The sequence below is a fragment of the Terrapene carolina genome, unplaced genomic scaffold (genome assembly GCF_002925995.2).
Source record: "Terrapene carolina triunguis isolate 2854851 unplaced genomic scaffold, T_m_triunguis-2.0 Scaffold58, whole genome shotgun sequence".
In the NCBI taxonomy this organism is placed as follows: Eukaryota; Metazoa; Chordata; order Testudines; family Emydidae; genus Terrapene; species Terrapene triunguis.
The window spans coordinates 61,114,121-61,137,517 of record NW_020664409.1 but is presented as its reverse complement, the minus strand read 5'-3'; the positions used below and the strand labels follow the sequence as shown (position 1 = coordinate 61,137,517).

Genomic DNA, 23,397 nt, shown 5'->3' with positions numbered 1-23,397 from the left:
AATTTAAGTTCCCAGGCTTGTCTTTTGAAGATGTCATATGATGCACTGGATGAGGTACATCACTTGTTGTGATAGGTATATGTAGGACCCATGGAACTTGAAAGGTGGAGGGTACTGATCATTGTAGCAGTGGAGATATGTCTGCACATTTTGCATCTGTTCTGGCAGGGTCTGGTGCTGCTTAGGAGCTGGTGTGTCCTGGTCTGTGGGGAACTTGCTTCCAATGATGAACTTGGTGAGGTTGGGGGTGGGGGTGTTTGAAGGCCAAAAGAGGGGGTTCAGGAAAGATTTTTCAGGATGTGGTTCCTATCAAGAATAGATTGTAATTGTTTGATGATACCACACCTGGATTCCAGTGTGGGGCGGTAGATGACAACCAGTGGTGTGCAGTTGGTGTTTGTGGCATTTTTTTCTCTTGTGTTTTGGGGTATTTAAGTGGCCCATTCCATGATATAATCTATTTCTTTAGTGGAGCATCCTTGTTTGCTGAAGGCAGTTTTACAGGTGTGTATCCTAGACTTTCTCTTTGGAACATATTCTATGGCATCTGAGCACCATGCTGTAGGTTACAGATCTCTTGGTGGTTACTAGTGGTGTGGTGATCCATGGGTTTCTGGTATATAGTTGTCAGTAGGGTTCCATTGTTGAAGCTTATTGTTGTGTCCAGGAAGTTGATGCAGGTGAAAGAGTGTTCTAGGGAGAGAGTTTGATGGATGCATGGTGGTTGTTGAAGTTATGGTGGAAATCTACGAGGGAGTTTAGGTCATCTATTCAGAGGATGAAAATATCATTGATGTGTCTCAGGTATATATAATCTGTTGCTTAACTATATAACAGATAAGCAAGTGTCATTTCCTGACAGATACCTAGTGGGCAGGTAGCAACATCGGAAAAACAAATCATCATGTGATACCTGTCACAGCAAAGAGCACGGATTCAGTAAGAAGTCACCAGAGATCCTAAAATCTGCAATGTCCAGTAAAGTTATTATGGACATTGTTGTGGCCACATTGGAGCAGGTTGATATAAAAAGATCTGGAGTATACAGACCTCCAAAAATATGCATAAGCCTCATCTAATACATCTACCTAATGTCTAATATATTTACAAAACATCTAAGCACCCAGCTTTTCCTGAGTAGAGGCACTTGTCCTTGTCATGGCCAACAAATTAACCCCCAATTTTGAGTTTTCATATCAAACCATATGATTTGCTATGTGACCAAATGAGTTAGAACAATTTTCAAAATCTCTCATTTTCCAAACTGTCATTAGTTAACTCAGATTTTCAAAGATCCAATCCCACTCTGGCATAAGAGCACAAATGTGAAATGTGAGGTAGATTTGATTTGTTTTGGTAAATAAAGCAGGGAAGGGGCTGTGAAAGTCAGTCTGACAATGGAAATCTTAATTTTGCAAATAGTACCTCCCTCACTAAAGCTCTTTGAGGCAGGGACTGCCTTTTCATTCGGTGTCTACAACATCGATTCTTGACTGGAGCCTCAAGACACTAGTGTCAAACAAATAAAGAAAGAATAACAACAGCCCCATTCTGTGCTGCTCCACGTCCTGTTTGGTGTATGAGTGGAAGGAGAAAGCAGCAGACAAGTCCAGTCAAATAGCCCAGTGTAAGCAGTGGTTAATTTGTAATGAAAGAGGTGCCGAGGCTCAAGCAATTTTTTTACTTTCATAACTAAGGCTACGATTTAGTCACAGAGGTCATGGCAGTCATGGATTCCATGACTTTACCATATCTCTGTGACTTCTTTGGCTTCAGCTGTGTGCTCCCCTTGCAGCTTCCCAGGGCCATCCCTCCTCGCCCCCCTCCTTCTCCCCCAGTTGCAGCTGGGGCTTGATGGGAGCTGCAGTCGGGGCTGCGCGTCCCTGTCCCACAGCTGCGGCCAGCTCCGGAGCTGGGGCTGTGCAACCCCCCATGGCTGCACCCACAACTGCAGCTGCTGCAGCTGTGCCCCTGACCATGGCGGGGGGCTCGGCCTGTCAGTCCCCACCCATGGGACTCCAGCTTTCATTCCTCCTCCTTCCCCCACCTAAATCTGCCCTCTGATTATTTTTAGTAAAGTCATGGACAGGTCATGGGCTCCCGTGAATTTCTGTTTATTGTCCATGACTTTTACTAAAAATAACCATGACAGAATCTTAGCCTTGTTCATAACTGATACAGCAAACCCAGAGGTGCCGGGACTATGACCTGCCAAGCCTAGGGGTGCTGGGGTTCAGCCCTGGCAAGTCCTGGCACAAATTAAGTACTGAATGTAAGTTAAAGCCACCTGTGACAGAGTGCTGGGAATCAGCAACTAAACCAGCACTCTGGTCATTGTTTAACCAACTAAGCCCCTGGGAAGGGAGAGGAGCTCCTGATTACCAGATCAGATTGGGGCTGGGTAGCTAATGAGCTAATTATCCCATTAAGGAGGAGATGGGATAGAAGAGCACAGGAAGAAAGTGCAAGGAGAGAAGCAGGAGAGAGAGAGAGACCAACTGAGAAGGCTAGCTGGGCCTGATAACGGGAAGTCTCTACGAGGAGAGCCTTTCCCATCCCCATCCCTTGGGAGGAGGGTAGTTAAGCTGAAAGACTCTGTAAATGGTATGGTTGCATGAATATCTAAAACAGTGGTGGACAACCTGTGTCCTGTCAGGGTAATCCGCTGGTGGGCTGCAAGATAGTTTGTTTACATTGACTGTCCGCGGGCACGTGCCGCTTACCGCAGCTCCCATTGGCTGGGAATGGTGAACTGCAGCCACTTGAGCTGTGAGTGGGCATGCCTGCGGACGGTCAATGTAAACAAACTGTCTCGCGGCCCACCAGCAAACTATCCTGATGGGCCGCGTGCAACCCATGGGCCACAGGTTGCCCACCACTGGTCTAAATGGTGGTGAGGTGAAATTCTGTAAATAAACTACACCGTGGCATCTATAAAAGGAAGGTCTCTGAGTAGTCTGTGTGAGAGCAAAGAAGATGGGAGCAAAGGTTGCCCCATCACAAGCCTGAAGACTGATCTAACTTACAACTGCGTGTTATAGCCCCCAAAGGACCATATGCCAGTTGTGAACTGGCATAGTGCACTCTGTCATGCCCCAGGACACCCCCTATGTCTTTGTGGGTAGGAAACTAGGGTAGGAACTAGTTACCTCATTTTTATGGCCATCGGCGTGCTCCTGAATGCTGGAACAATTCTCAACCGGATAGTTGGGAGTGAAATTCTGGCTATTTTATGTCAGCTGAACAGTGATGGGAAAAGTAAAGAGAATCTGTCCCAATGTGGTTTTGAAGACATGGTTACATAGGGAACTGAAGGAGCAAATACAAGTGAATTTAAAAATTAAACAGAACAAATCAAAAAGTACATCTCTTATTGGGTGTAAACCACTGGAATAACTTAGTAGAAAAACAGTTGCCATCAACAAGGTCTTTTTCCTCAAAAACTAAACTTTATGGGTCTGATACTAAGCCCAAAGTCAATGAGAATCTTTCCATGGACTTCAGTAGGCTTTGGCTCAAGCCCTGAAACAAGACTCCCCAGCTAGGATCCAGGCCAATCTTGGGCACTGAGGTGAAGTCCAACGTTCCCAAAAGTATTCTCCGTCTGCCCCCAAGTCATCACACTTATAGCTTCCCCCTGAGTACTTGAGCCAGAGGAGGAGGAAGCAGCACTGAAGTTAACCCCTTGCTAACTGACAACTAAGTAGCTCCCCTGCTCCTAGTCAGACTAGAGTGGGGATAGACAGCTAACTTTGACACATGCAAGCTCTGTCAGCCTTTCTGGCTATTATAGCTCAATATGGTATGTCTGTGTCATTGCTAGAGCACAGCAATGTTTACTCCAAGCTGACTTTATTCTTCTAGTCACAAAGAGATACTTTAAATTGCTAAGATCAGTTACAACTTGCCTCAGTGATTCCAAAGGGTAAAGGAAGAAAAATAAATACATTATTCTTCTCATTAAAAAAAACTGGCAAGAGACATTGATTTCTCAGTGTATTCCTGATTTTTCTGTGCATTCCAACATCAAAAACTGTTTGGTGGCAAAGTTCCATAGTGAGTAAAGGATTACACACATATATATGTGTGTGTGTGTGTATATTATATATATTTGCTTCCTTAAATTGTCTGTACACACATTGGATAGTAGTTTTATTTTCATTGGGCTGAGGATCACAAAACTGCAGATTCTTAAGCACAAAATAATGAAAGAAAGGGTGACAAATATTTATTTCTATTTTCATGAAGTTGTATGATGTTTATCCTTTCTACATCAACTATTGCAGTTCAAGCTAAAGCTAGTTCAGAAAAAAAAATCCCTACCTCATTTCCCTGAGAACGTAGTTATTTTATCTACCTCAACAACCAAGCCACTCTACCTTGCCATTTCAATTTTCACATATTTTCTGTTTGTGTATTAGTTTGATGATTCAGTGAAATCTCATCTCTTCAGCCCACTGCCATAAGTTGCTGTCCAGAACAAAGCTCTCTCTCAAATTCAATCTCAAACAAAATGAAAAAGAAAAAAAAAAAATCACAAATGAGACGGTAGACCACAACCAATCCTGGGATCTAGAGGAGGATTATGCCATCTTTGCCATTGCTGAGTGGGAAAGTGTTAATCAAAATCAGACATTCTGAGGAATAGTGTGGCGTCAATGCTAGCTGCAACTTGGCACAATTGAACAATGCTGCTTGCCATGAAATCTACAAAAAGCAATTTCCAGCTGAGATAGACTTAGCACGGGTCCTTTTAATTTGAATCGCTGAAAAAGCATCCTTTTGCTCACCTGGCAAAACTGTTGCCATTGGACCATGATTATCATTAGTGGTAGTTATTTGTATTAGGGTAACATTGAGAGTCCAGAGCCCCATTGTGCTTGCCTGAGTTGTGTTTGTTATAAAGTGCATCAGATACAAAACAACTCTAGTAACCAGAAAGGGGACTGCCAATAAAAAGCATTCACTCTTAGGACTTGCTCATGTGGGTTTCCCTTAAAGAGAATCTTATGGTTAACTGTAAAGCACTAAAAATAAAACACTTATGTACTGGATGTGTGCCACTGCATGTGTACATGCTTAAGAAGTTTTGAGCAAAGGATCCATTAAAGCCCACATTACAATTACATTACAGTTAGTAAATATTTGATCTGACAGTGGTGCCTGCCATTAAGTACAGTAAAGGTCAAGTCGCTGACTCTACACCAGTGTTTCTCAACAACTGCTCCATGGACCTCCTTGCCAGTCCCTGATATTTCCCTGACACAGGATATTAATATTTAAAATATTTTTGTATGTAACCCTTCAGCCAGGTTTGAGCCGGCAGCAACCAAGGCTAGGTTCAATATCTAGGGGCTCCTTTTCAACAATACAACACAGAACCGGCTCGAGCCCCCACCCAGTACCCTGGGAAAATTACACACCACCCCTGGGCACCTCTGAGAGGCAATACATCCCCACTTGCAAGAACAGAGTCTGAGTGTAGAAAAGAAACTTTTAATGAAAGAAGGGAAGTCACCCGACATTCATTAGGAAAATGCCACAAGCAGGATTCATAATCATAAAACTGTGAGCAGGACACCCACCCCAAAGTGCATGGGGCAGTGTCTTCTGCCTCATGTTCTTGAGTTCTACCACCAAAAGTTCCTTTTCTGTGCTCCCCCTGCTCCCTCACCACACCCCACTCACAGTGGTTGTCCTTGGGCAGTGAGGACCCAGAGTTCAGAGGTGCATCTGAGTTCACCTCCCACCTGGGGAAAAAGACACCTTGCTTGCTCCGCCATCTGAGCACTTGCTCTGGCTGGCCACCCTGCCAACTATGGTTCCTCTCTGCTGGCCACGCCGCCAGCTATTTGTTCTGCTCCTGCCGGCCACTTGTTCACTGCTCCTGCCGGCCACCTGCTCGCTGCTCCTACTGGCTGACTGATCGCCACTCCCGCTGGCCAACTGTCAGTTACCTTGTGCTGCCACCTGCCTCTCTTCTGTGACCTCCACACATCAGTCTCTTAGTGATTGTCAGCTCTTAGTGGTGTTCAGCGTTTAGCAGGCTAGGCAGAAATGCTGTCCCACCACAAGTAATTTCAGCTCTCATTTAAGCACTTAAAATAACAAACTAATAAATAACTATTTAGCTCTATCTTTCAACAGTGGGGAGGAACTGGTTAAACCAGACCGGAGGATCCTTAGGGAAAGTCCACCCCTCCTGGCTGGAACACCTGTCCCCACCCCTCTTACGTTCAAAGGGGTCTGGCATTTGAGCCCCTGGCTTAACGAGGTCTTTCAACTGAGGGTGGCCCTCTTATTTGGGACAGGTTAAGCACACTTCTGCTCCCCTTTATTCATGCAATAAAGACAACAACATTGATAACATTTCACTACCCCGCATTCAGTAATTTGTAACCCAACACCAGCCAAAGTTGATCACTTTGAGCAACATTGCTCTATCTGCTGGATATCTTGGCAGAGTAGGTGTGTTCATGTAAATATAATTTGCTCCTGAAGTCTCTCCCCCTCCCAGATAGCTGTCAGGGTTCATTCAGACCGTGCTTACATGTACTTATATTTTACATCACTATATTGATTCAATTATTTCTGAACATTAAAAAATAATAAATAAACAAACAAACCGACTGGATTGACATCCGTTGCCATGGTGCTGAGATGCAAAGGATGTTCGCGTACATTTGTTGGAAGGAAGTAGTTAACAGAAAGTGGTTAGTGAAATTTAAGTCCCAGTAAAACTTTTACCTCAGCTAAACCAGACAATGTCATTGTCAAAGCAGTTAACTCTGGATTGATTTTTTTGAACTAACAAAAGTTCAGAAAAATATAATAGAGATGTGGGTGACTCCATACATGGTAACGAAGAAGGGTTAGAAAAGAAAAGGAAACGTTCGGCCTTCAATTAATGATATGATTTGTCGGAAGTATGGGTTCATTGCAAGTGAGGATGCAGAATGCCTAAAAACTCTGTTTTGTGTGTGGCATGACTCTGAGCAATAATGCTATGAAACGTTCAAAAATGATTCGACACCTTGAAACCAAGCATCCAAATTTAAAAGAAAAGCAGTGGAATTCTTCCAAAGGAAGTGGGATGAAGTGAAGGGGCAAAAGAAACTACTGCACACCGCTGTAACATCAAATGAAGGTGTGTTAAAAGCATCATATCTGCTGTCCCTACACACAGCTAAATGCAAACTGCCATTTACAGTTGATGAAGAACTAATCATGCCTTCCGTAATAGATGCCCATTGCAAAGTCTTGGGTGATTCAGCTGCCAAAAAAGTGAGTTGCATTCTACTGTTAAATGATACTGTCTCATGTCAAATCACTGATATAGCAGAAGATATTGAAGCTCAGTTGATAGAAAGGGTCAGAATGTCAAGCTCGTCTGCAATTTAGTTGGATGAGTCAATGGACTTTTCTGACACAGCATTTTTTGATGCCTATTAATGCGCATTTCACTAAGATCTACTCTGCTGTGAAAAACTGCCAGATAACACAACAGGTGCTGTAATCTTCTGGGTCCTACAAGTATGTCACAGGACATGGACTTCAGTGGGTCTGCTGCACTGGAATTTGCACTAACAGAGCGGCCGCAATGACATGGAGACATTCAGGTTTAGTGGCGAGAGTGATGGAACACTGCTTCATTCATCAAAAGGTCTTGGCAGTCAAGAAATTGGTTCGAGAGCTTAATGATGTCCTCTGTATAGTTGTTAAAATTGTGAATTTAGTGAAAGCAAATGGACTCAATTCTCACATCTTTGCTACAATGTGTGAAGAAATGGGGTCCAAATACCATCATTTTCTCTTATACGCTGAAGTGCAGTGGTTATCCCATGGCAAAGTATTAAATCGAGGGTATGAACTGCAATGTGAACTGGAAGCCTTTCTGTCTCAAAAGAAGTCTCCTCCGGCAGCATACTTTCAGGACTTACAATGGCTCGCCAAGCTTGCATATTTGGCAGATATATTTGATCACTTCAATCAGCTCAATCTCTCTATGCGGGAAAGTATGTCGAGTATTTTTGGATTGGCTGACAAGATCACAACCTTTAAAAAAAAAAGCTCTAACTCTGGTAAGAGAGAGTTGGGTGCAACTGTTATGACATGTTTCCATCTTTTGCATTTCTGGCTATTGATGACAGTAAAGACGTGGATCTGCCTCTCCTACATGAAATAATTGCATCCCATCTAAAATCAACTCTCCAAAAGTTCAAGAACTATTTCCCATCAGACTCTGATCCACAGAAAGGAAAGCAATGGGCACCTTGTGATCCTTTCTCCTCTCTAGAAACTGAGACCTCTCTGTCACCATCATTGGAGGACAAGTTGCTGGAACTGTCAAGTGATGAGGGTTCTGAAGTTACAGTTTCATGAAGTAACTCTACCTATTTTCAGGCTCAAAGTCAGAAGTGAATACTCACAACTCCGTGAACTTGTTATCAAAACTTTGCTCCTGTTCCATGCCACAGATCTCTATGAAACTGGATTTTCAGTGATGACTGCAATGAAAACAAAATACCGCAAATGGTTGCGCATTGGAAATACGTTCCTAGTATCCTTCTCAAACATTCATCCCAAGATTGAAAGACTTGTGTCTACAAGACAGGCACAAATATCTCATTAACAGAATGGTGAGTGACCCATCTGATTTTTTATTATTTTTTAAAATTAAATCAACGGAATTATCTCTAATGTACAAAATGAGATATACAGTTGTAGACAAAATTATTGGTACCCTTCATTTGAAACAATGTTTAAAAATCAGGTTAACAATTTCATATCACATAACTGGTTGAACTGGACTTTATTTTAACAAATAAATAGAGCTGGAGTAGTGGCCCTGTGTTGGTAAGCAAGTAAGAAATGCCTTACATGCAGATAGTACAAAAAAAGAATGCCTGGCAATACTGAAAAAAAACAGCAAAAATACCAGTGAAATACTGTTCTTTTTTTTTTTCTCCCCCTCTCAAATGGTCCAGGATAGTTTTGGAAAGCAGCCAGACAGTTCCTGGTATCAAAAAGGATGAGAAACATTGCTCTACACAGTGTATGTTTCATATCAAATTCAGTGCTGATGTACGCTGTGCCATCCCAGCCAAATATTTTAATTGCACCTGTCATAACTATTAAGGGAAGGGTAACAGCTCTCTGTGTACAGAGACTCCAAATCCTTTTACCTGTAAAGGGTTAAGAAGCTCGGGTAACCTGGCTGACACCTGACCCCAAGGACCAATAAGGAGACAAGATACTTTCAAATCTTGGGGGGGGGAAAGGCTTTTGTGTGTGCTCTTTGTTTTAAGGGGTGGTTCGCTCTTGGGACTGAGAGGGACCAGACATCAATCCAGGTTCTCCCCATCTTTCTAAACAAGTCTCTCCTATTTCAAACTAGTAAGTAAAAGACAGGCAAGGCGTCTTAGATTTACTTTGTTTTCTCAACTTGTAAATGTACCTTTTTACCAGAGTGTGTATCTTTGTTTGCTGTACTTTGAACCTAAGACAGAGGGGGGTCCTCTGAGCTCTTTAAGTTTGATTACCCTGTAAGCTATTTTCCATACTGATTTTACAGAGATGATTTTTACCTTTTTCTTTAATTAAAAGCCTTCTTTTTTAAGAACCAGATTGATTTCTCCTTGTTTTAAGATCCAAGGGGGTTTGGATCTGTATTCACCAGGAGTTGGTGAAAGGAGGGTGGGAGGAAGGAGGGGGGATGGTTAATTTCTCCTTGTTTTAAGATCCAAGGGGGTTTGGGTCTGTGTTCACCAGGGAATTGGTGAAAGGTTTCTCAAGGCTTCCCAGGGAGGGAATTCTTGTGATGGTGGCAGCGGACCAAAGCTAAGCTGGTAGATAAGCTTAGAAGTTTTCATGCAGGCCCCTACATTTGAACCCTAAAGTTCAAAGTGGGGATACAGCCTTGACAGCACCGTATGACAGTTAGCAGTGAATTAAACTCACTGTTCTGCACACTGATTATGAGTTAATGGCAAATGAAGGGCCTGATTCCTCACACTGTTGTACTGTTTTACACTGGCATATCTCTATTGACATCAGTGGATTTATGTCAGCCTAAAATCATATTTAGGGTAATTTTCCATTCTTATACCAGTTTTACACTGGAGTGACTCCATTGGTGTAACCCAATGGAGAATCAAGGCCAGCAGACTTAGCAGTATGCTACATATTGATGATGTCTCTCTTCCACACAAATGCAGACTTCCGTCTCTTTGTATTGTATAGATTTTTCTCAATTTTACAGCATACATCCTTTGTTACTGCTTCATCAGGAAATTGGCAATTGTTCATTGCTGGGTATTTGGTTTTCATCTGGTGGTGATTCCTCCTCCACTGTGGAGCCCTGCAAGGGATTCTCAGTCTTTTTCCTCTTGAATATGTACAGTGGTGGATTAGCCACTAGGCTAACACGGTCTGTGCCCAGGGGCCCTGGTCAATTGGGGGGCCCCTAGAAAAATGGGCACCCCCGCAGCCCAACCCGTTCCGCCCACCTGCCTGGTGCTCCTGCCGCGGAGCGGGGTCAGTGGGGGGGGGGCTTGTCCCCTCACCTGCCACTCCAGTTGGGGAGCAGGGGAAGCCCTCGCATCCCAACCCCACTCCCCAGCAGGAGCGCTGTGCAGTGGGGGAAGACCCCGCGCCCCGACCCAGCTCTCTGGCAGGAGCACTGGGTAGGTGGGGTAGCCCCCTTGCCCCAACCCAGCTCTCTGGCAGGAGTGCCGGGAGGACTGCAGGCGGAAGGGGTGGGGAGGCCCCCCCCCACTTGCTCTTGCCCAGGGCCCTACAAACCCATAATCCGCCTCTGCCTATGTACCTTGTCTCTTCTGATCATTATCTTACTAACTTTTCTTGGACATTTCAACTGCAGCCATCAATGCTCTTCCTATAATTTTAACCATTGCTTTTGCTCTGATGACTATCAACTATACATATATATTCTCTCTCTCTCCACCCTCTTCCTGTCCAATTCAAATAAATGTATGGCTTCCTTTCAGCTTCCTGTGACAAAATGTATCAGATGTGTGTCCCAAAACAGTTTCATCTCCTTTATTTCTCTTCTCGTCTTTTTGATTTGCTTCCACTCTCTGTAATGCTAGTGTCATGCTTGACCTTTTCTTCTCTTCCCACATCTCCTCTGCTTGCAAATCTGCTTTCTGCATTCCTGGAACATTGCACTTGAACACCACTTGCCTCCATCTCTGCCTTCAACTCCGTTCACCCTGACTATTGTAATTCTGTGGCCTCCAAACCCAAGCTCCCCGACTTCAGCATGAACAGACTGCTGTTAGTCACCCTCTCACATGTACAAAGAATCACAACTATATCACTGCCATCCTAAAATGACTCCACTGGCTCCCCATTCATTTCAAGATCCAAGTTAAAAAGGTCTTCCTGATTTTTAAAACACTCAGTAGGCTTGCTCCAGTCTCTTTGATCTGATTTCTCTCAAATTCCTCTCTGTTTCCTATACTTCTCTGGTCTACCACTGGTCTCCTTGGGTCCCCCCTCACACTATCACAGACAGTGTGGCCCCTGCTACACCCTTGGAAAGGGTACAATGCACGCACTTCTGCTTAGCCAGCTCATTTCTGTACTGTTGGTGCCACAGACCCACTTTTGCCCACTCAGTTATGGCCAGGCTACAACAAATGTTGGCAGGAGCCTTGAACAAACCTTGCATTCAAAGGGCAGGGAATGAGGTTGTGACTGGAACCAGGAGACAAAATATGGAAAAAATTCTCCTCCAGCATTCCTCCTGGATCCCTTCCCTTCCTTTTCTGAAGTGGGCACTCAGCAGCAGTTCTAGCGCAGCTGATAGCAGCACCGTTCTGCCAGAATAGGAACAACATGGCATTCTGCAGTTTCTCATGCTGCTGCTAACAAGTTGCTACTTTCTCCATCTTCCCTGCAAAGGCTGACTGACTGCTCAAAACCAGTCAGGTATCTATGACCAGCTTATGCCACACAAAAAATATCCTATAAGTAGCTGTACACCTTACCTATTTCTTAATACACCTCTACCCCAATATAACGCGACCCGATACAACACGAATTTGGATATAACACAGTAAAGCAGAGCTCCGGGAGGGCGGGGCTGCGCGCTCCGGCGGATCAAAGCAAGTTCGATATAACACGGTTTCACCTATAACACTGTAAGATTTTTTGGCTCCCAAGGACAGCGTTATATCGGGGTAGAGGTGTGCCAATTCCTAAAGTGACTGTCACACACGTACAGCTTGAGTCAACTATGACAAGACTATTTAGGTATGATTGTAGCTGTCAGTCAATGGAAAAATATTTGTAGAAAAATTTAACATCACATTAATTAAGGGTGCTCTTTTTAAATTATAACCCTGTAGATTTGTTTTCCTCTTTGGGAAGTGTATGTGAACTGTGGAAAGCTCAACACTGCTTAGAACACTCAAGTGTGCTAGGGCCCAAATGTGTGACAAAATAAGGAAACACAAAAACACGCAGGAAACTTAAAATGCTGTAGGATTTGTTCCTTCAATAACTCTGCCACCTCAGCTTTATGATTCTTTATTGTCGATGTAAATAATTGTCAACAATGAAAATCATGGGATATCTAATTTATGTTGAACAGAGATCATTTTGGGATTAAAATAAATGATGTCCCTAGAAATGAGGTAAAATTGAGAGGTATGTTACCAAGTACCAGATTATCCAACCAGCTCAGCCAGGGTTTACTTATTTTAAACCCTGATTTAAGAGTCCCAAAATATGAGATTTTTATTGTCTCCGTTATCATTTTGGTAGAGACTCATTCTTAAAAATAAAAATCAGTTGGGTAAACAAAAATAGGGTTTTAAGGTAAAACATGGCATTTTACTGACTCTAATAGAGCATAGATATGCATATAATTTAAAAATGCATCAGTTTTAAGTAACTTTGTGGTAATAATCAAACATTTACTAAAAATAATATCTTTTTTCTTATAAGCATAACTAGATATTCCTGCATATGGTTTGGTACTGCTGCACATCTCAACACACTGAAAAATAGACATCACCATATTTATAAAGCATACTTAAGCCCCTTCGTTTTCTGTTTAAATCCCGGGTTTTAGAAAAAGTATTTTTTTTTTCAATTTTCATCCTACCTTCCTATCATTCAAGTATATAAAAAAATAACTTATTTTATTAGAAAAATACAATACATTTCATGAGATATATGTATTACAATAATACATTAGTATGTGTATATATGCAAATCTGCCTGTTGAAGTAAGGCTATGTACTGTATTAGTCTAGAAGACACACACAATAAACAAACAGGCATGCATGAAAGCTCTGAACGTACTGATGAATCTCACACCCACAACGTACACATTTCAAGCTGCTAGCAGATAACGATTTAAACAGGGATCTGACTATGAGGGCCGGCTCCAGGCACCAGCTTAACAAGCAGGTGCTTGGGGCGGCCAAGGGAAAGGGGCGGCATGTGCGGCAATTCGGGGGCGGCAGGTCCCTCACTCCCTCTAGGAGCGAAGGACCTGCCGCCGCCGATCGCGGCTTTTTTTTTTTTTTTTTTGCTTGGGGTGGCAGAAATGCTGGAGCAGGCCCTGCTGACTATGTCAGATACTAATATCAGAATTAAATGTTTTGTATCAGTGTGAGAAGGCAAGCAACTAGCAATTTCATATTATCCACCAGTTTTACCCCCAACTACGGATAATGCAGAATTCAGACAAACACTGACTCTCATACCTTATCTACACTAGGAAAATTTGTCATTGTTTTTCAGCACCAGTGGAATTACATTATTGCTATAAACTATGGGCTGGTCTACACTGGTCTGGACGCGATAAATCGAACCAGGAAGTGATCCCCGTCGACTGCGGTACTCCAGCTCAACGAGAGGAGTACCGCGGAGTCGACGGGGAGCCTGCCTGCCGCGTGTGGACCGCGTCTGAACCGCGGTAAGTTCGAAGTAAGGTATGTCGAATTCAGCTACGTTATTCACGTAGCTGAATTTGCGTACCTTACTTCGACTTGGGGGGGTAAGTGTAGACCAAGCCTATGTAACTGTAACCTATGTGCAGGAACAGTTACATGCTGGTAAAAATGCTTGTGCTTAGTCTACACCAGTGTACCAACTCTAGCGCCAAAAAAATACTCACATATTATCCTCGCAAAAATGCATTCTTACTGGCAGGCATTTCTGGTCCCTTTAGTGTTTTCACATACACCTAGGTCCTTTGGTCTTCTCAAAATCTATATACATGCAACTTCTTTCTTAATATGGCCCATTAGCCTGGATTGTTTCTTAAGGTTCCTAATTCCCTCACAAAACTGAAGGATGAGCCTGTATATACAGCCAGTTCCTCAGACAATGCTTGTTCTCTGCAAACTACAGTCCCTTTATAGTAACTGCCACTACAAAAGACTTGCATTGGGCCTGTGTTCATCTTAGGGGCCAATCCTGTTCCAACTGAAGTCACTTAGAGTTTGGACTTCAATGGCAATAGGATCAGAGGGCTTGGGGGGAGGGATAGCTCAGTAGTTTGAGCATTGACCTGCTAAACCCAGGGTTGTGAGCTCAATCCTTGAGGGGGCCACTTAGGGATCTAGGGCAAAATCAGTACTTGGTCCTGCTAGTGAAGGCAGGGGGCTGGACTCAATGACCTTTCAAGGTCCCTTCCAGTTCTAGGAGATAGGATATCAGATCATAGGTAAGTCATGAAGCAAGAGAATTTAGTCCCTTAAAGACACCATTATCCTCATTTGATGAGGAGGAAATCATAATTGAAAATTAAGAAATCCTGAATAGTTACTGTGGAAAGTAAAGTTATTATCAAGTAAGACAGCTTCCCCAGTGCCTGAGAAAATGCCCTCTATCTCACTGAAGGACTACACGGTAAGTCAGGTTCTTCATCTAGGTGATGATAATGGGGCTTCTGTGCTCATCCACAGTTAAATGAACTGTAGTTGTGGGACAGGGCTTAATCTTACAGATATAGTCTGTATACAAAAGTGTACCATACAACCCTCCTTCGGGGCTCTTTGTTATTGGACTGTTTGGTCAGACCTAGAGATGACTAGGGCTTTTCCCCTCAATCACATCGACCTGAGTGGGAGAAGACGTTTTTCCACAGACTGATGATAAAATATAAAAGCTATTACTTTGATTACCCACAGAGATCACAGCCACTGAATAAGAAAATGCCATTTTTATAGTCACTCTTCAGAGCAGAGCCACTCTTCCAGGCCTTCTCCGGCATGTTGGTACCAAATGGTCAACAACCTTTGCATGTCCATTTACCTACATGGTCTTGACTGACTTCTGAATCACCTTAACGTCATGAGGATTTTAACAATTAGGCACATACTTGGCTACAGCTGTTATATGATGATTAGCTACTACCTTGGTGGGAAATAATGGGTCTAGCCTAAAATGTGAAGCAACTAAAGGTGTAGAGTGCCAAGGGTTAAACTATTTGCTGCAGTAGGCTGTTGTTATTCTGTGAACCAGTCTGAGCTGTGCTCATTTTCTTCCTGCCAAGGATTTTGCTACATTATATAACTTAATTTTAAAACATTCATTTGACTCTGTGTGATACCATACATACTTGGAGTGATCTTTGCCAGGGTACTGGCAGCGTATTTCATTTTCGAGCTTATTTTTTTCAACTTCAAATACATCTCAGGAAATAAATTACTTGACCTATTAGAGTAAAAGGAGATAAAAACTATTAAATTGTATACGTACAAAACTCATGGTGAAATTTTTGTTAAAATTTGAATTCCTTTTTCAGCTGCTTCCTGCTTTTAGTAACCCACTTAGTGCCTCCTTGTCCTTGGGCTATAAATTTACTGATTTAAAGTTTCCCATATTTCTTCATTTTTTTTAAAGGGGCCTTTATTGCCTTCCTATTGAAAAAAACAATACTAGAGTAGAATTGCTTGTTCTCAAATTTTGCTATTAGCCAACATATTGTTGAAAATTTAAATTGAGTTGCTGATCTCAGTCAAGTTTCTTGTGGACAAGTGTCCAAATCATAAAATGCACCATTACATTTTCCTTTGTTGGCAGTCACAGCAGGGTGAAGAAGGACTGTCAGCATGAAGATTGAATTACCGTCTTGGCCTTTCCATCTGAGGACTGAGGCATAGTTTGGAGCAGTATGAAGAAACTTGCACTGTTCCTGCCTATGCTGTATCTACCTTACAAATAGAGGTTCTCATTCTCCAAGGCAGCCAATTTGCCATTTCCCCACAAATACTAGAATTTACCAAAGAAACCACCAACCATTAAAAAAAATACCCTTTAGTTCTATGGGGTGCTCATCCTCTTAATAAGGCCTGATCCTGTGAAGTGCCGAGTGCCCTCAACTCCTGTTTCTAATCTAGATTAGATCATTCCTCAGGGCAAGGATAATAGCTTTATACTCTACGGTGCTATATTCAATGTTAAATAATATTAATAAATTGATAAAAGATAGCAGAATATCAAGTCAGTTTGTTTTAAATATGTTGTGAATAATTTGAAAGTAGGTCCTAATTCTACCACACTAAAAAATAAAAATAGAAAAAGTTCACTCCAAAATATCATTTTGTATCCAGAAGCTAGGTAGAATAAACAAATTGAATTCCACATTTTCACATCACTAAATCCTTCATCCCATCCTTAACCCTCACCCCCCTATTTTTCCAGTCATTTCTCATCTGTATCATCTTCTGTGCAAATTCTAATACAGGACCTTCTGTTCCACTTTTGTGTATATTCCTTTTCCTTTTGATATAATGACTAGACTTTCCTTGTATTGACTTAAGTCTAAGTACATCTTTGTGATGGGGTTATTTATTTATCTACAAGATTCTAAAACAATAAGCAGAATCTGATGCTGAAGCTGATGGTATCTCTTGTCTTTGTTCTTATTATTTCTTTTGTCAACAGCATTGTCATGGCCAAAATTATTCCTGTTATGATACTCTAGTGCCAATGTATGTTAGAACAAGTTCTGGCAGTTCAAATCTGTTTGAGGCTAAAAAATGTGTCTACAAGTTCACTTAAACCACGTGTTACAGTTATATGTTTAATATTAATACAGAAACTCACTGAAGCTCAAAGCAAAGAGCAAGAATAATAGAAAAATATATGAAAGTCAAAAGCAACAACAGAAGAGTAAGAAAAATGTTAAAAGTGAACTTTGACAAGACACTCAGAAGATAGTGAAAGCTTCTTAAAAATATAGTTCTTTAAGAAAGAGTGCAATGCATTTTGGGATCTAAACATCCAAAACAGAAACTAGTAACTGATACCCTAAATAGCAACAGAGAAAACAAACACCCCTGGAATCCTTGTCGGCAGTCTTAGCAAAGATGCAACAGACATGAATTTCTCGCCCCTTCATCCCTAGAATGAAGTGTGTTGGTGAGGCAGTGTAGGCAAATTTGTACTGTTGCTCTACCCCACTTTACCTGTTCTGTGAACTAGAGGACTTTAATCTCTCCAGGCAGTTGTCAGTTTGGTATATTTCACATAAGAAATAAAACAATCAATACTGACATACCAAAAGCCATATCAGAAAGGCTTGGACACTGAATACCTTTGTTCCCCTGTCCACTTACAGGGCAGTTTAGGCAGGGCTCAGAAACAGACGATTCAATATCATGCAAGAAAGAAAACTGAGGATCACAGATCTGCACAATTTACTGGGTGATGGATCATTTTAGTGCCACAAGTGGGGTGGTGTTTGGAAGATACCACTGTTTTTGTCCCCCACAGTCAAGAATGAGCCAAACCTGAGGAGCCTAGCAGAGTCCATGGGTATATTCAACCCTCACCAAGGGGGTGCAAGCTCAAGAAATCTGGTGGAGCAAGTGGCAAGACAATCATATTTTAACACTGCACAAACTACTGTGGGCAGTATCTCACTTTGGCAACTCATATGGGCACAGCTTACTTTGTGGGCGGAGCTTAGAAGAGTAAGACCATCTTCCTTCTTCCCCTCCCCCCAACTCACCCCTGTGTTTGGTCAGGTATTTTCACACATGCAGTAAAATAATTAGAAGCCCTTTTTTGTAATATAAATAAAGACTTCAATTAAAATACAAGTTTGGAGCCAAATTTTGCCCCAGTAGGAATAGCGAGTAGGAGCAAAGTTATTTGCAGGTGTCCTCTGCCCAAGGCAACCATGGAGTAGGGAATATGTGGTTGAATATTCAGAAAGCACCCCTGGCTAGTGGATGCTGCTGCCTGTGTTAGCTGTCTGGAAAGCTCTGGTGAATTACCAAACCTGAGTTCCAGCCCCCTTTTTAGAATTGCTGTAAATACTAGATAGAGATCCTTCCCTGTTACTTCATGGGAGATTGGGGCAGAGGATCTGGACTAAGGCTCTAGACTGTCCCAATGGTGTGCCACAGAGGGAAGGATCTAGCCCTGAGAATTTTAAAATCTTGTGGGCTGCCATGTCATATTGTGAACTAAATCTCATACAATTCATCACCCGAGTTGCAGAAAAATAGTTCAGGAGCTCAAAATAATGAATTCTGTCATTTCCAATAGAAGTGCGAAGGGAGAATTATGAATGAACCTTTTAAAAATACCTATGTGGTGGGAGATTGCCCTTCTACAAAATGAAAGCAGCATGCTTGCATTTCAATGGCCCAATCCTGAAACCAAGACCTTTCATTTTCAATTAACTTAAATTGACAATTGAAAAAGGTTTGAAAATGTATCCTGGGCCTTTCAGTTTGATAGATTTCATCTATGACATTATATACACTATTCCAACATGATTTTTAGTTGTTTTTTTAATTGAAATTTTGAAATGAAAAATAATTGAATCAAAGCGGTTGAAGGATGCATTAAAACATCTCTTATGTGTCAAAAATGCTCTCATTAAGCACACTTTCTGGTTGTTAATGCAAATCATCCCAATTTTACAATGATACAGGATACTTTAAAAAGGTAAAACATGTAGGCGTGATTCAGAATAATGCATACCCCAAACAAGTTCTGTGTAATGTGTTTACCTTTGTTAAATATAACATACAGTATGTTACAAATACAATTTGCTTATGGAATGCTTTTTTATAACAGATATAAAAAAATCACCATCTATGTTAAGAATTGACAATTTGTCACAAAATAATATCCATCTTTACCTTCTAATACAGTTTATATAAACAGTGGAACAATGTAGCCATCAAACGTTATGTATCAGACAGCAACAAGAAGCAGTGCTGTGTAAGAGACAACATATGCAACTCTGCCTACATTTTCCTCCTTAAAGTCACTGTAAACAGGATCTCTTCACCTGCTTTTGAACTTACTTAGGAAGCAAAATTTGGCCTTCCATACAGCTGAGTTGCTCAATTAAATAACAGGTGAAAAGAAATTAATCAAGGGATCTTTAAAACCTTATAAGCTGTAAATCTAGCTAGCAAAGGGCCCTTACTACTATTGAAAATTAAGGTTGTGTGATCCCTAAATAGCCTAACCAGTAAGGTATCAAATAGCCGATCCACAGGCTCTATTACTGTATGGTATTGTGCACAGAGGGAGTGAAAGAGGGGGGAAAGGGTATGAAATATACAGTCTAGAGCACAGGTGCAGAAATTAACAAATGGAGTGCAGTTGTCCCTTTTACTTTAAAGAGGTCCAAACCAAAATCTATTTGGCTCAGAATGACAGCATCATACCAGTGATTGATTCTTAACTTAACTATCTGCATATCATACTTATTCTTGACATAACAGATTTTTTTTCATAAAAGCAGCAAATCACAGTGTTTTAATGACTACTCAGAAATTCCCCAGATGGAACCACCTTTTTGCAGCAGGTGTTATTAATAAAAATTCCAGTTACTGTGTTACTAATTTTTGGAAACCTTAAAGAAAAGTTTGATTTTACTGGTGATCTTACATGTTATAAAAGAATTAATAAAAGATTAAGACATCTTTTAGTTTTCTGCATATCTAACAAAAAATGTAGAAGAACATATAATAATGGATATATAAATATGCAACATCCAAAAATATGTATTGGACCTCTTTTTCAGGCCCAATACTGAAAAATCTGAGTGCCTGCTGAGAGAGGCAATGGGAGCTGACTGTACTCAAACCATTACAGGATCAGGCTCCTATACACCAAGTCAGTAGAAGATTAAAGTAGCTATTGGTTTGGTAGCTAAACAAATATATTCACCAAAATTCTGAACAAGTCACTTCAAGCAAATTGACATCCAAATTCTCATTTACATTGGTGCACAGCAACGCAACTGAAATCAAATAGGATATGCCACCCCCCCTTCCTTAGGCATAGGACCTGAAGAAGCATGGGCGCAAAGATGTCTTTACGCTACCCTGAGACACCCTCACCCTGGTCAGGATCCAAATCAATCTCCAGTAGAAATTAGAGCAGCCTCAGGGCTGATATAATTTATGTCTGACTGTGCACATCCGTAAGGGACTGGTCAAGTAATTGCCAGGTCACACACACACACTAATCATGTTTCCTTTTCTCTAGCCACACCTTCTATACTGGGGATTACCTTGTGAGGGTGTCATAGAGCTGCTATGTTGGCTCCCATTACCTGGAGATTACTCCTATGCTGAAGAGTATAGTTAGGAAGATGGCTTTGTGGCACAAAAGAGCTGGAGCAAAACAGTGAATTAGGCCTATTAGTTACTCTGGATTTACACTAGTGTAACAAAACAGAATTTGGCCCAGAATGTCCCCTTGCTTATAAAGAATAAGTTTTAGGTAAAGTTATGCTGTGTGCTAAAGAGCCAGTGGAGGAAACTATATGCTCCATATGTGTGAGTTGCAAAAATGAAAGATAACATTCTGAGAAAGATAACTGCATTACGATCTTGTCCAACACCTTATATTTTTTATGTGTATGAGGTAAGCCCCAGGGAGGGCTGGTATGCATCAGTGAGAGAGGAGGAGAGGGACAGGGAACTGAGTACCAGACAATGAATAGCCTTTTTAAATGCTTTTTTCCTGTCAAACCTTCGGAGACAGAGAAATGATGGGAAGTGTAGACTGTTACAAAAGACCATTTTAAAGGTTTTCCATCATTTTTCTCATAATAAAAAGGAAAAATCAACAGTATCTTGTTCATAATATTCTATCAACACCTGGATATAATTGAATGTTTCGGATTTCTCTTAGGCATGTTGCATAAGCTCCAAAATAGTACTTTTAGGGACACAGGAATTATTTAATGCTTTATATTTTCCTCCAATGACTCTTAAGTGAATCCTAAAATCAAGAGATTCAGGAACCTGGAAAACTGTTTAATACAATCAATCTGGCTCACACAATGAGTTTTCAGAAACTCAATTAATAATATGGATGACGCTTTAAAATAATGTATTAGCTTCATAATATAGATGGGAAATGACAATAACTCAAAAATACATATTATACAATCAACAGTACAAAAAAGACAATGTTTAATAGCTATATAATGAAATTTTCCACATTAGCATGGAGATGGAGTATTATTGACCATAGTCAACGTGAAAACTAACTTGAAGAATGGTGTTATTTTTGCTGCACAGTATATGTTGAATAAAATATTTGAACCTATTTCCTATGCCAACTACCGGGAATGGAAGCGAGTATCATAGACTGCACCATAACTTGTTCTTCTGTCATTTCGACTACAGGCACTGGTAGGCCCTAAAACTGGACCCGATATCTGGGTGTGAAATCCAGATAATTCTTTGCTCTTCCCCCTATATGACAATGTTTTTACCTTTGAAAAAGAATCGGTGTACTTTAGAATGCCCTGATAAGGCCCTCCGTAATTCCCAAGTGTCATTGTGATCACCAACCCTACAATAACAAACCAGCCCACTTCACGTGTGGTCACGAGATTCAGGCCCGGAACTCAGCAAGGTAACACATTTCCTTTATAAAGCTTCCCCTCTCTTGTTATCAGGGCAATTCTAGTGTAGAGTCTTGGGAACGCGTTGGCCGTTCTCTCCACATCCCAGTGCCCTCCTGCTTTCTCCCTGCGCGCCACGTTAAACGCCTTGCGGGCAACCTGCAGCGGCACCCTCCCAAAATGGATTTCTTCAGCTCGCCCAGAGGCACGTGACCCGCCCCCTCCGGAAACCATTGTTCTCCCTCGCGCAGCCAGAGCCACTTTTTGCGTTTGCACTTGGCTCCGCTTCCAAGAAGCCCGAGCCAACCAGCAGCGGCGGCGGCGGCTCTTGGGGCGCTGGGCCGGGAACCCGGCTGCAATGTGCGAAGCGAGGGCAGCGGCGTGGCGGGGGAGGGGCGCTCAGTTATTCCCTGCTCACAAGTGAAACTTACCTGCTGGGCACAGCTGCGGCTCCCTTGCCTCTCGCGTCGCAGCTCGGCAAGTCAGGGCGGCGGCAGCATCCCCCGGGAACGGCTCCCGGGGGGCCCCTTGTCCTGCTCAGGCCGCGGGAGCTGAGTTGGTGTCGCTGGCAAAGCCTTTAGCATATGCTCGAGCGGGGGATATTAACTTTGCTCAATGGCGACAGGGCACCAGGCTGAGCCCGAGCATCAGATCGATTTACTAAACAAACTGAAACGTGGGTGGGGATGTTAAACAGTAACCAGCCGCTTCAAGGAAAACTGAAAGCGGCTCCTGCTGGCTCGGCTGCTCCCACGGCCCGGGCCCTTTCCGCGGGCGGGGCAGCCCCAGCGCCTTGGGGGAAGCGGCTTTCTCGGCCCTAGGTGCTGCTCCTGGCCAGGAAGCCGAGCGAGAGGCTAGAAGCGCTGCACGAAAACCCCAAACACGTGCTGGGCGTGCTCCTGCTTGCCCCGCCGGACCGAGGGGTAGCCCGGCAGGCGTGGGGTGAGTGGCCCCATTGTTCTGAGAGGGCATCCCCCCAACTCAGCCATTCACCCCACTGGCAGCTGAAGCTTCCCCCACACTCCATAGAGCCATGCAGTGGGGCTAGAAGGTGATTGGATTTAAAGGCCATGCTAGAAGGCGTGCACTTTTCCCGCCCTCCGATCTGCACATGCTCAGCAGCCTTGCTGGGGAGAATCCCACTGCCCCCTCCAACACCTAGTCAATAAGATCCCCTTTACAGATTTAAGGCGGCAGTACTGAAGGGGGCTATAAGCCAGCTCTTCCTGCTGAGCTGGCAGGGCAAAGGCAGGGCAGGACTCCCCATCATGGCAGCGTGATTACTCTAAACTGGAGACCCAGGACAGGCTGAGTGGCATCGTGCCTAGCATATAGAAAAGGGATGGATCCTAGTTGCTACTTTCATCATCCCTATATGGATAATATAGGGAAGTTTGACAGACAAAGGTGCTGGAGGACCTCAGTAAAGAGAAAGAGAGATGTTTGTTTCCCCAGCCCAACAACAAATAACTCATCAGTCATTTCGAGATATTTTCTCCCTTGAATGTTTGTTTGCA

The 23,397-nt window shown here is 42.5% G+C and overlaps 1 protein-coding gene across 1 annotated transcript in view; it reads right to left on the bottom strand.

Moving 5' to 3' along the window:
* Window positions 1–22,504, bottom strand: part of HNF4G (hepatocyte nuclear factor 4 gamma) — a 75,847-nt gene extending 53,343 nt beyond the window's left edge. Inside the window, exon 1 of the mRNA XM_024197668.2 lies at window positions 22,312–22,504. The gene's annotated coding sequence lies outside the window, so the exon portion shown is untranslated. The remainder of the gene's footprint in view (window positions 1–22,311) is intronic.
* Between the last annotated feature and the right edge of the window lie 893 nt (window positions 22,505–23,397).